This window comes from Rhipicephalus sanguineus, unplaced genomic scaffold (assembly GCF_013339695.2).
Source record: "Rhipicephalus sanguineus isolate Rsan-2018 unplaced genomic scaffold, BIME_Rsan_1.4 Seq1148, whole genome shotgun sequence".
NCBI classification, from domain to species: Eukaryota; Metazoa; Arthropoda; class Arachnida; order Ixodida; family Ixodidae; genus Rhipicephalus; species Rhipicephalus sanguineus.
This window is the reverse complement of record NW_023614405.1, coordinates 26,926-40,001: the sequence shown is the minus strand read 5'-3', so window position 1 is coordinate 40,001 and position 13,076 is coordinate 26,926. Positions and strand designations below refer to the sequence as shown.

The following is a 13,076-nucleotide window of genomic DNA, read 5'->3' as shown; positions in this document are numbered from 1 at the left end:
GTGTGTGTTTTTAGCGGCGATGGCTGCACTATCCCTGCCTTTTTCGACATAGTTTGATGGCCTCCCAAATTCGCCTACAGATCGCCGAATGGGCCCGTTTTCGTCGTGACACCTGTCGAACAAAATGTGATAAGGAGACTCCTTCCACTACATGGCATTTATGTAGTGTTTTTTTCTGAAGCAGCTGCAAGTAACATCGTGGCTTTGTGGTAGGACACCTGCTTGCCACGCGAACGGCCCCGGTTCGATCCTCAATGGGACCCAAAATTTTATTCTTTATTTTATTTGCTTCTTTCTCGATTTTTCACTCACGGACAATTTTCGCTCACAACCAACGGTGCCGACACAGACACCGACGGTGGAATTTCTACGACACGAGCTCTCTAACGCTATCGTGTTAAAATTGCTTCAGCCTGTGTCACCGAAGTATAACAGGCTAACATAAGCACATAATAGGCATTGACATGTTTGCCTGTTCAGAAAAAAAAAGCCATTTCATTCACTGAGTCAGAGCCAGCAATCTTCATTGTTTTGCATGCTCCACAACAGATTTGTCAGTTGAGGAAGAAGCGACTCACCTTTAGCTGCTGAAGAAAAGAATGGAATGTATGCCTAGGAATGAAAAAGAAGCCAGAAAGCATTAAGTATGTCTACCTTCACATTCCCACCACTGTGACAAAAATACAATTTAATTTTATTTATAGTAATAATTACATTGTGACCGCAAGGAAATGTGCTAACAAACATATGCTTATCTTCGTAATACTTTTAGGTTGTATTAGAAAACTAATGCATTGCACAAGGAGAAACCAACAGTACTAGCTGATAAAGTTGGTCTTACGCAAGTAGTCTTCTATTTAGAAATTATAGGTTTAAACATCTCCGAGTACCTAAGGGTTATAAGTAGGGCTCCGTGTTTTCGGAGTTTATTTTTCATGAAATTCAGAGGATGTTTTTCGAAGTTTATTTTTTGGTGGAAATTCAACATTTACTGAATTTATTTCTCGTAAATCTCCAATCCTCCGAAATTAAGAGTTTAATTTGGCAATATTCTCAATAATCCAATATCTTAGATGAAATGATATCTGAACACAAAAACGTCAGAACACAAGCATACTTTAGTTGTCTCGAAGGTCTTAACGCACAAACACATATAGTTGAACCCCTGTATAAGAAACACTGATGTAAGAGACGAATGGGTATAAGAGACACCAGTGTGCCTACATTGAAATAAGGGTTGATCACAAAATGCATACACGGTACCCTGCTTATAAAAGACAACTCATATAAGAGACAAGAATCGCTCCTCGGTGCATGTCTCTTATAAAGGGGTTCAACTGTACTTGAATACAAAACACCTACATTTTTTGCATATTACAACCTTAAATGTAAGCTTGTTGTAATAGACGCAAGCATACTTTATGAGGTCCGTATATTCGATGTTGTCTGGTGCGCCCCACTGTGCCAGACGACATGTTGTCACATTTATCAGAAAACACGGAGCCCTAGTTATAAGAGTTGCTGTCGGGCTCTCGTTTCAGATCAACCATCTGGGGTTTTTAACATGCACCTATTGCAGAATACAGTAGTGGAGTAGCCAGAATTTTTTTTGTTGTATTTATATTGGGGGGGGGGGGGAGGGGGCTGCAGCTCCAACTCCTCCCAGTGATCAATAATTCCCATTGGTCATCTTGAACACGCAAACACATAGATATATACAGTAGACTCTTGTAAACAGAACCTGAAGGAACCAGGCAAATATGTTCTGTTTAACAGGAGGTCCATTTACTAAGAGATGAATAGGGGCGCAGAATTCATGTCCGAAACCAATCTTACGCAGTAGTTCCATTTGAGCAGCAATCAATTTAATAAGAGATTTACGTTTACTGAGAACACACACACACACACACACACACACACACACAAACACACACACACACACACACACACACACACACACACCATTGTCCGATATTTTACTAGAAAACGAATAACGATGACAGTTTTATTATTTTTTTTTGGTCATATCTTGGGCACCACTGAGGTGCAGTGCCACTGGCAACACTATTCATCCCACCAACATTGTTATTATTATTGTTATAGTAACAATAATTTCCGGGGTTTTACATGGCAAAACCATGACCTGCTTATGAGGCACACCATAGTGGGGGACTCTGGATTAATTTTGACCACCTGGGTTCTTTAATGTGCACCTCATCGACATACAGCCGGGAATCAAACCAGCGACCTTGAACTTAGCAACGCGACACCTCAGACTGATAAGCTACCACAGCGGGTGACACTAGCGTTATGAGAAACCTGGAAGCTGCCATAGCCATTTCGCTCTACCTGTAGCAGGAGTTGCGCTGCATGTGGCATCACGAAAACATGGCACATTTGCCTAGAGCATCGGCTGATGAGTCCAAGTGCTATCCACAATTATGCAGTTTCCACCAATGCATCAGTTTGGGCAAAACTGTGAACTTTTTTGCAATAAACAAGCATGGCCACGACAAGTGACAACCTGTCCGCATGCTGCAACATGCCGCATTTGTTGTGGTGTGCAGTGAAAGACAGCGGTGATATTGGCCAACTATTAGGAACAGTGAAATTCGCAATATTGTGTGTGGTGCACTGTGTGCTTAATGAGACATCTTGCTTGCGAAAACACTGGCGCATGTTACGTCTAATAAGGCCAGTAGCAGTGACCGGCTGTCAACCGAACTTCAGGACTTGACAATTTAGTAAAGGTAGAAATGAATTTGATGCAATGAGCTATCCGTGCGTATATCTCTGCGTTGTCTACGCTGTGTGCAGAAAAAGAAATGTTATGCATAAACTCTGGGCTGAGAGGTACGACTGTGCATGAGCTCCCAGCACGTTTTACCATTGCCAAAGCGGCGTGCACACTTTGCCACGCAGAGTTGCCAGGTCGGAAAGACAAAAAATAGCTAGACAATTGAGAAAATTAGCCAAGAAGAAGCCAACTTGAGCCAAGCGCAGTAAAAGTAGCCAAAAGTAGCCATGCGTGTGTGAAAACAACTGTGAGGTACTTATTTAAGTGACTAAATGCAAAAGCCTTTTGGCAAAAATGTAAATAAGTACAACACGAACACTTCAAAATGAGATTTGCCGATATTCAAGCATAAATTGTTCACTTTAGCAATCATTTCATGCAGGATGAAGAAGTCTTTTGCACTGTAGCAAAAATTACTCTCTTCATGCGTTTTGCATGACTATTCTTAAAACAACTAGAAGTAACAGCTTCGTGGTGACAATAAAAATTAGTACCGCATAAGTGTGCACAAAATCGCAGTTGTTGGGTTGATGCATAAATTGTAGTCAATTTCGCAATCATTTCTTGAGTGATGATAAAATTCGAGCAGTTAATATTCCTTAGTCGCATTTTAAGATGAAAACTTCAGCGCAAACCAAGACGAACCACAAAGAATAGATGAGACAGAAGTCTAACCTATTCTTTGTGGTCCGCGTTGGTTTGTGCTGAAGTTTCCACCTTAAAAGCTATGTACCAACTATGCACAACAGAAGTGTTATTGAAGTTCTTTATTCGCAGTTCGTACCTGATCCTAAGAAATGACACAAGCACTTCACTACATATACAATTGCTAATATCAATGAGTGCAGAGAGCCATGGATGCAAAGTGCTTTCGAATGTCTCGCTCACTTCCAATTACAGTTTAAAGTCACATTCAGCGATGGGTGATCTGTAAAATGAGGACCAATGCAACAGTTTTCCTTAAGACCCAGCCACGTATCCAAAAGCCTTTTCATTAGTGTAATACAAGTGCCAAATTCGATTGTGGGAGCTTTAAACACGCCTTGGAAGCCATTTTTTGACATCGCATATTCGAATGTCAGCGGCTGCCACGTTACCAGACATAGATCATACGATTTAAATCGAGGAAACAAGAAGGTAGCCAAGTAGCCAAGCCACTTTTTCTACCACCACCAGCCTCAACAAGTAGCCGAACTTGGCAACCCTGTCGCTATGCAGAATGCAGAAATCCACTGCAGGTATCTCATTTTATTGGAGACCTCATAAGTCATAATGATAACGGTGGAGGTTGTTGTTTTCCATATTCTTGTTAACTTGCCTTTGCGGCTCAATCTTTATGAAGTGACAATGCACATTACAGGCTTGTGTATCAAACATGAAACAGTAAAATGTGTTAGCAAACACATTGGAGGTATCAGGTGCAGCGAAGTAACCGTGCAAACGATTATGTATTTAATTAAATCATGATGTTTACAGTGATGCCACTGAGGACTTCTGATATGGAGCAATTTTTGAAGCAGCAAAAATTTCATTTTGAAGCACTTTGGAGCAGCGAAAATTTCCATCTTGGAGCACTTTGGAGCAGGTAATTTTGCATCTGGGAGCACTCTGGAGCAGCTAATTTAACATCCTGAAACACACTCGAGAAGCAAGTTGCATTTACATACAAGCCCCTGAATAATTATTATGGGGCTCTAATGAAGAGCTAGAAATAATTTCTATTCATTGCAAATCTCACGGAGAATATCATCTCAGGAATACTCCATATTCCACTCGATAATGCAAAAATAAGGGCGTCATGCAGTTGAGTGTTCTGGAATTACTTCTTCAGCAATTATTTTTTACACTAACAAATAAAATACTGGATCAATAAAATTGTACTTTATGAAATAACACTCTAAATACATCTATGTGGTGATCAGCAGACGTGGTAGGCATACACTGTGACGTACAACAGTGCCTCAATGCTAAAAAGTGACACTGTCCCTAATCCATTCCCGGACTATGAAGATTCCAAGGCGAAAGCTAAGTTTTTTTCCCCATCAATTGTATTGCTGGGAGCAAATTGACGTCACTTAACTAGCCTCAAAAAGCCAACCTTCTCCGACACTCCCTTCCCTCTTTCTGAGGCCCCTCTATGCTCTAGCAAAAGCATTCTTGCAGTGTCTCCAGACCATCGTTAGAGCACGTGCCGGGGTTGCCTGGAAGATGGAGATCCGCTTCAAGTAGAGCTTCCGCGAAAGTGTCCGAAAGTATGTTCAATGGGGGACTACATGATTTAACAAACGTTGTTTTCCTTTTACAGCGAAGCTGTCTATGGCTTGAACATTCTGTTTGTACACCGAAAACCCCGCAATGCCCCCTAAGGAGCAGTGAAAAAAAGAAAAAACTCACAGGGTCCCTTATGCATTCGCCTAAGACGACTCGAAGGCGAAAGCCATCTTCTTCTTTTTCTTCTAACTTTATGTACTGATCCTCCTCCGCTCCCCTCTGGAAGCCTTCTGCACCTATCACGGAGGCAGTGCAAAGTAACAATGTCATGTGATGACGCCATCACATGACGCCACGGTGTATGATGTCCTGATGACGTCACTAGTTTTAACATTATGTAGCATCATGACGACTTCATCATGTGATGATGATTTTTTGCATCACTCATGTTGACACCGCCGACGCCGACAGTCAATTTTCGCGTTTGATGAGGCATCTAAGGCTTTCGCATTATTATTGTGTATTGAACATTAACAGCCTGGCCGTTAATAACCTGGTGTTACATACCAAACTGGCCTCCACCATGTCACCTCTCTGCCGTGCGCTAAACAGCTTCGCTGATCATCCACCTCACAGAGTAGAGTGGCTCTACAATTTTTTTTCCTTTTTATTGCGATAGCAATTATATGGACACTCTCAACGGCTTTTGCCGTCGCCGTTGGCATAGTCACCGCAATTTCAGTCGTTTTCCGTACAAAGTCCAAATTGATAACTTCCCCCTGCGCATCCTATGTTCTACCCGCGAGTAAAAGCTTGCGAGCGCTGGCGACAAACGCGGCTGAAGCAGAGATGAAACGAGCTGGCCGTCTCCGTCGCATGGAGGGCGACAGAGACGGGTAGCTCGTTTCATCGGACACGGCCGTGATGCGCTAACGTCATCCCGCGTGTGAGGCCTGCTATCGATTGCTCATCAAACAGAGAGGAAATGTACCACTCATTTTTCGTAAGGAGCATGAAGGTCCGCCAGGGGAGGGAAGGGGAGGGGGGGGGCTGTGTTGCTTGAATGGTGCAGTCGCTGACGCGCACGATATCTTGAGGCATCAGGAGATGTTTTGTAAAGGACTCGTGACGTAAGCGCTCCCCAACGCCGCTTTTAATGGGCACTACGCCAGCATCTTCCATTATCTGGCAACATTGCACCTCCACCGGAAACGCACGCAAGAATACTTCTTGTTATGCTTGTTTTGCTGACCACTGCTGCTTGCATTGTAGCCATGTTCTAATGCGATACTTTCCGTGGAAGCGCTTCATACTAGGACACTGCTGTGTAGTGTCGGGAAGCTGCATGCGATCCGGCCGTCAGTGCAGGAATACGAGCGCCCCATATGCGTGTGTGTATTTGTGCTGATGGCGTTCAGTGAGCCGCTGTTTACGCCGCAGGTGCGCCGTGCCGCCCAAACGCGACAAGATCAACCCATGTATACCGTGAAATCTGTTCAGCCTTCTGTTGTGTGATCCACGTCGGACCAATGTTCATCCCCTTTGAGGAGTCGTGCAAAAGGCGCCTGACGACTCATTTGGTTTTGAGGTGCGGGGAGGAATGGTTCATGAAACAGGCACGAGAATGTGACTACGCTAGCGGAAACTACCACTGAGACGCGACCGTGTGAGTGGAGCGCATCCCGGCGAAAATGGAACTTTTGAACCACCCGTACCATTTGCCATCGTAACACCAAGTTCTTTTTTCCATGAATTAAAGAGAAACGTGCAAGCAGAATTTTATTATGTCTTGTCATGACCAGAATATTATTTTTTATTATAAGTAATTTGAGTACTAGTGATTAATTGTACTCGAAACCCTTGATGTCATAGAGCTCATTCCAAAATGTCCCACTGGTGGTGCATATTGTGTTCTACATTTACCTTAATTTCTGGATTGGTAGAGCACTGCTGTTCATAATATTGACATTTTAGGCGTTCCTATACACTGACCTTTCACTCTGGCATAAATTGTTATTTGCCTTTAGTGTCCCTTTAGGCGAAACTGTGATTTTTTAGCATCGGCTGCTGACCCTGGAAAGTGAGGGGCGGACATGTAACATGGCGTAGCCAATTCACAGTGGACGTTCAGATGCCACGGCCGTCAGTAAAGGGCCCGCTACTGACAGCTGCACATATTAAAACCAAACCGTGGCTGCTCCGACCAGGAGGCATGCTTCTATTAATGAGATGATAGTTTTAAAAAAGCAAGTGAAAAATTCGAATTGGAACCCTAGCACTCACAAGCTCGAAAGGGCAGGGCCTTTAGGGGGTATTTACCACAAGAGCAATTACAAACCCGGATGTGCTGGTGGAAGGAATTACGAAAAAGCTCTTCTGAATGAAGATCCGTGGATAAAGTATATCTGAGGAAAAGTGCCAATGCGTTCCCACCGTTCAAGTACTCTTCCATGGACGCGAAGCACGAAAAATTTGATAATGTTCCTTATATCAGAGTGTAGTAGAAGCGTTTCTAGTACAGTCAACTTATATCTATTGCTAGCGTTCCCAGATTTCATTCCGCAATGTGCAGAAACAGAAGTGACAGACATTTTAGCAGCACGCGTGTATTTATTAGTGACCACTGCTTGAATTACGTGTTGCGCGACGCTTTAAAACAGCTAGCTTCAGTGTTTCTGGAACAGACGACATACACCGATGAATCGTCGCCACACTTTCTCACTACCGATTGGCCTAGATGTCACGAGCCTCTGCAGAGAGCGCGTTTTGCCGTCGAGATGGCTTGGACAACAGAAGCTGCGTCCGCACCACGGTGTTAGAATAGGTTAGGTGGAGCGACGGCGCATTGAAATGAGGAGAAATCGGGGACCTCTTTCCTTTTCTTGCCGAAAGGAGGCGCGCGAGGGACGGTGGCCGCCTGGCTATACCCAGCGCAAACCTGACGCTTCTAACATTCGGTGTTTTAGCGTGTTTAGCGATATTGCAAAGCCCTTTGAGGATTGTGTGCTATTGTAATATCATACATATAAGTTAAATATAAAGACTTAGTAGTGTTTTATGCATGACAGTTCGGCATGCGGCGTGAAGCTCATAAACACCACCTTCGGCCTCGGCAACACCGTGGCCTAGGCGATCGTGCCCGCATTTTGTCTACAAAAGTGAATCTGCAGTTGCGTGACGCGTGTTGAATTCCCCCTTCATTTGCCCTCGAAAGATTAATTGATGTATTTGCGGTCAGCATCATATAAAGTGCAGGTATCATGCGTAAGGGGCATTTCGCATTTGAGATTAAGTGACCCTAGAGAATCTTTTACTTTGAACTGCTTATTTGCAAATTCCGTAAACATTTGCGAGAAGACGAATGCTTTATGTAATAGAATAGAATAACTCTATTTAGGTCTTTCGGGGCGTGCACTAGCACGTGACGCGCCACTCCCCCGTCGGAAAATACAGGATTGAAAGAGAACGCAATAAAGTCGGCGACAGCTTGTAACCGATGGCTACGAAGCCGCTCGTTGATATATTCAAAATAAATACTTGGACAATATAAGTTGTGTAAATAAGGACACGATGAACAAAGACAAGCCATGTCAAATAGGCTAGCATTTGGGTGGCAGGCGTTTCGACTGGCGAACGTATGTGCACGAATGGGGCCTCGTCTGGTTTGGCGTGTTAGTTTTAACGGGTCAGACTGTGACGTCACGGAATATGGTGTCGCTCTCAATTCCTGTCATTCCCGAAAGAAGAAACTGGAAAGCAAATGGTTAGGGCGCTGAAAAGGAAACGAGCACGACCATTTCTTGTTTGTGCACATAGAGGCACAAAGTGCCCTGCTCTATGTGCTACTGCAACAAACGGCATGTCTGTGACGAATAACGAGAAGTGCAGTCAGAATGGCACATGGTGAGTCATGATGGATTGGTCGTTAAATGGACGTTAACCTACATTACCACGCGCCAGCCAGCACGTGTAAACGCCGCAAAGGCAGCTGCTTGAATCCATGCGATATGGTGCGTGCACAACGCCAAACCCATGAGAGGAATTTCTAATCTACCATTGTCAAATGTGTTGCTTTCTTCTGACAACCATCATTTAGTGAAACGTCAACCCCCGCCCCCTGCCCCCGCTTTCTTTTTCGGGAATATTTTTTCTTTTTGACTAACACAGTTCGGATCCGCCACGGTGGATCAGTGGCTAAGGTGCTCGCGGCTGCTGACCCAAAGGTAGCGGGTTCAATCCCGGCCGCGGCAGTCACATTTCGGTGGAGGCAAAATGGTAGAGGCCTGTGTACTGTGCGGTGACACCCCATGGTCGAAATTTCCGGAACCCTCCACTACGGTGTCTCTCATAACAATATCATGGTTTTGGGACGTAAAACACCAGATATTATTATTAACCCAGTTCATCACGGCGGCGTCACCCAATTTGCCACGGTGGCCTCATTTGTGCACGGGCTAAAATATTTTTGAAATCCGCGTTCACCTGTAAACTCATTGTCACTGTTCGCAGAAGCTATATTTCCTATGTGTTTCCATCTGTTGGCTGCCGCCACTGAATTTTCTTGATGTTGTGCATTTACTTTCAAATCAGAGTGATATGTACGATTACCCTGATAAAGAACGAACGGCCAGCAGTTGAAGAGTTGTCGCAAATGAAGCTTTGTAAGCGACGCGGCCCCCGTTGAGCGGCTGACCTGAGGCCTCGATACACCCAGCGCAGCCTGTCGGAAAAAATGCGAAGCGCGTCTCCGTGTTCGGCGGGGAGGCTGCGCGACGGAGGCGGAGCGTCGGTACACCTAACCTATTCTAACACCGTAGTCCGCACCGTGCATGGCATCGTGGCTTATTCGGGACGCACACGCCAGCGCTGTTTATTAAGCGGAATAATTCTTGGTCCGTGGTTGTGGCTTTGGCGGCACCAAGACCAAGCTGCACGTGTTTTGACGCGCCGGCGATGGGATTGCCGGTGATAGATGCTCAAAACCAGAGACTGTGGCACAGTTCGGAGCAATTTCCATCGATATTATCAGGATGGTGCAGTAAATACAATTTGGCGCACTTTGGCACAGTTGACACAGGAGTGGAATCACTGTGTTTATACATACAGATAATGCTCAATAGATCCTTTTCATAATCCGCAAGTGCGCTTCTCTGCGCTGCATATTTGAACAACTAATGGCGGCACCTCTCTTGCTTAGAGTGGAGACGTGGTCCTAGTTGCACGTGCTGAGGCTTGTCTATTATGCGTATTTATGTCAAGAGAGCCGAGTCTACATTTTCCACGTCATAGCGTAAGCAAAATGCGCTTGAACACGCTGTTTGCAGTAAGTGACTAGCCGCCATTACTTGGGCAAACTGCATAGCAGGAAAGCTAGCTTTACAATTATGAAAAGGGTCTATTAACTATGAGGAACGCTGTAGCGGAGAGCTTAATTAATTTTCACTGTATGGTATATCTTAACCTCAACCTGACGCATGGTTACGTGTATGTGCTTCATATTATTATTATTATCATCATTAGTATTATTCCTCTCTGATCGGCATTTTGTGCCGTGGCTGTGACTCCAATTCGTTACCTTGCGCCTTTTACTTTTAGCTCAAAACCATGGTGCTGCCGATATTGCACATCATTGAAAAGTGCAGTGTATACTATGTCCTGACAAACGTGAGGTATGTTCACATCCATGTTATGCAAATATTTCTCCAAACATAAATTATTTAGTGAAACTTACATTGTTTCAGCACCATACGTGAAAATGTGCAGCATTATCTTTTGAAGGGTATCAGATTTTTTATTATCATTATTATTTTTTTGTGGCTGCACTCATCTACAACGAGGAGTTATCACTAAATCACCAAATGTTTATCCAACATAATCATGTGTTATGGGCAACGCCTCTTCTTCATTGCACCAGTAAAAAGAGGATAGTTGCATTCTAAACCAATTTCTAAATATTGCACCTTCAGGAAATAGCAATTCTATCGAGGCAACGCAGACATACACAGTGCTTCTATGCAGAAAGAACTGGGGAGCACAACCTTTGTTTGCCAACCAGCACCCGCTCCGAGGGTGGGGCTTGTGGGTGTGGCACTCGCAGTGACGTCACACTGTTTGCAAACAGGGAGAGGTCTATAACCATTGCCTTCATCCCGTACTTCTACTTAGCCACTAGGTGATGCCAGAAGTTTTATATCAAAGCTATGACACAGCTGTTGCGAACATGGAGAAAGTTTGGAGGAGGTTGGCTTGTGGATGCTAGGCATGCTCCCTCCCAAGTTTTTCGTTCCTACGTGGCTGTGCACGACGGACCACCAGCACAGTATGGCAAGCAGGCATACAGGCCGTGCATTTTGTAAATGTCTCAAATAGCAAGTGCAAATTTCGATAATGGTGAGCACAATTTATTAAGCCACTTCGTCAAACGTGTCACGCACGTCCGCAGACCACTACTGCTGCACACGTTTTGGACTGTCACTAATTTTGGCTATGACCTCCGAGATTGGGCTGCGCATGCCGTCTCGAAGGCAACGTTTTGGCACATTTAGGCACAAGATCGTGCTTTTTTATCAGATGACACAGAAGATCTCTTTTGGTGAAATTTGGCGCATTTGGCGCAAGAGTAGGAGCACTGCAAAAGTAAACGGAATAGCGCTGTGTTGGGCGGAGCTACCGTAGTACACAATTCTCTCACTAGGTAAGCATCGTGCCACACCTTTCGAGTTCATTACATCTGGTGTATTCTCTCGGGAAGCTTTTCTCTGAGTACAGAGATTTTTTTTTTGTGAAATCAGTTTCCCGCACTCAGCGTTTATTGTGATGGCCACTGAACTGTGTGCGAAGGCGAAATATTGTTTTGGGTGGTAAGAATAGCACCATGACTGGTCACGAGTAACAACCTTGGAGTGCAAGTCTGGGTCACTTTGGAGCCGTTCTTTCAAAGAAGGGCTTGTTTTCTGCTGAAATTTGAGGCAGAAATCCATCAATGACCCTTCTCACCCCAAATATTCTCTCAAAATTGCTGAACCGAGCTCCAAGCTATACCAGATAACTTCTTTAACTCTACAATGGTCCGTCGTCGATCTTCAAGCAGAAGTGCACAAAATTTGATATATTCATCCGTTTGTGAAGATGATGGACACCCAAAATGAGTCTTCTCATGAATCGACATTTCCCTTTTTTTAAGAAGAGAAAATCGCTCATACCCTTAAGTTTTTCCCATCGCAGTGTCCTTGTAAACAGTGTTTAATATTGCAATAGTTTCCGAGTGATTTTGCCAGAGCAAAAAACAATATTTCACAGCCACCCACTGTTCAATCGGCCATCACTAAAAAAAATGCCGAGCGCACGAATCTGATTTCATTAAAAAATCACTGTACACCGACAAAACCTTCCTGGGAGAAGCCACCAAATGCAACTTACTTAAAAGGAGTTTCGCGACGCTCACGTAGCGAGAGAATTGTATACTACGCTCGCTCTACCCAGCACAGCCCTATTCAGTTACTTTTGGGTACCCCCATCGTCCTAAAATGTTGGATTTGGTGTGTCTTCAGCCTTAATATTTAGATTGCGATGGTCCATGTAAAAATATAATACGAAGTTTATCACATAGGGTTGTTTGCCAGCCTTCTATTTTCAGCATTATCTCATCTCAGCTTTTTTTGGTAAGATATGAATTTTTAAATTCAGCCACCACACCACGCTTAGCGTAATTTTGTACTGTCACTTCACAGAACAGTGCAACGGTTGTTTTGCTCCAGACAGTCAGCACACACACCTTGAGGCTCTAACATGAATTTTTTTTTAATTTATAAAAGCTTGAATGAGTCGCCCAAACCTAAAAACTATCTGAAATGGTCAAGTGATGCCTTTGGCACACTTGCTGTGAAGTGATCAATATACAAGTGCCGAGGTGCATCAAATAAACCTTCTTTAAGTAGAAGCACAGCCATGATAGTTTTTGTACGTTTATCTGATTTAATGCATCTGTCAGCCCACTGGCTTGCTAAGTGTTGTGGTTTCCAGTTCCGTTTAATTCATATCTTTACAGTTGTGATAGTGCTTGGGTGAC

General features: G+C 44.0%; 1 long non-coding RNA gene across 1 annotated transcript in view; it reads right to left on the bottom strand.

Annotated features, from left to right (window-relative positions):
* Window positions 1-493: 493 nt before the first annotated feature.
* Window positions 494-13,076, bottom strand: part of LOC119376288 (uncharacterized) — a 31,963-nt gene continuing 19,380 nt past the window's right edge. The window contains exon 3 of the long non-coding RNA XR_005180544.1: window positions 494-612. This is a non-coding gene — a long non-coding RNA (uncharacterized LOC119376288). The remainder of the gene's footprint in view (window positions 613-13,076) is intronic.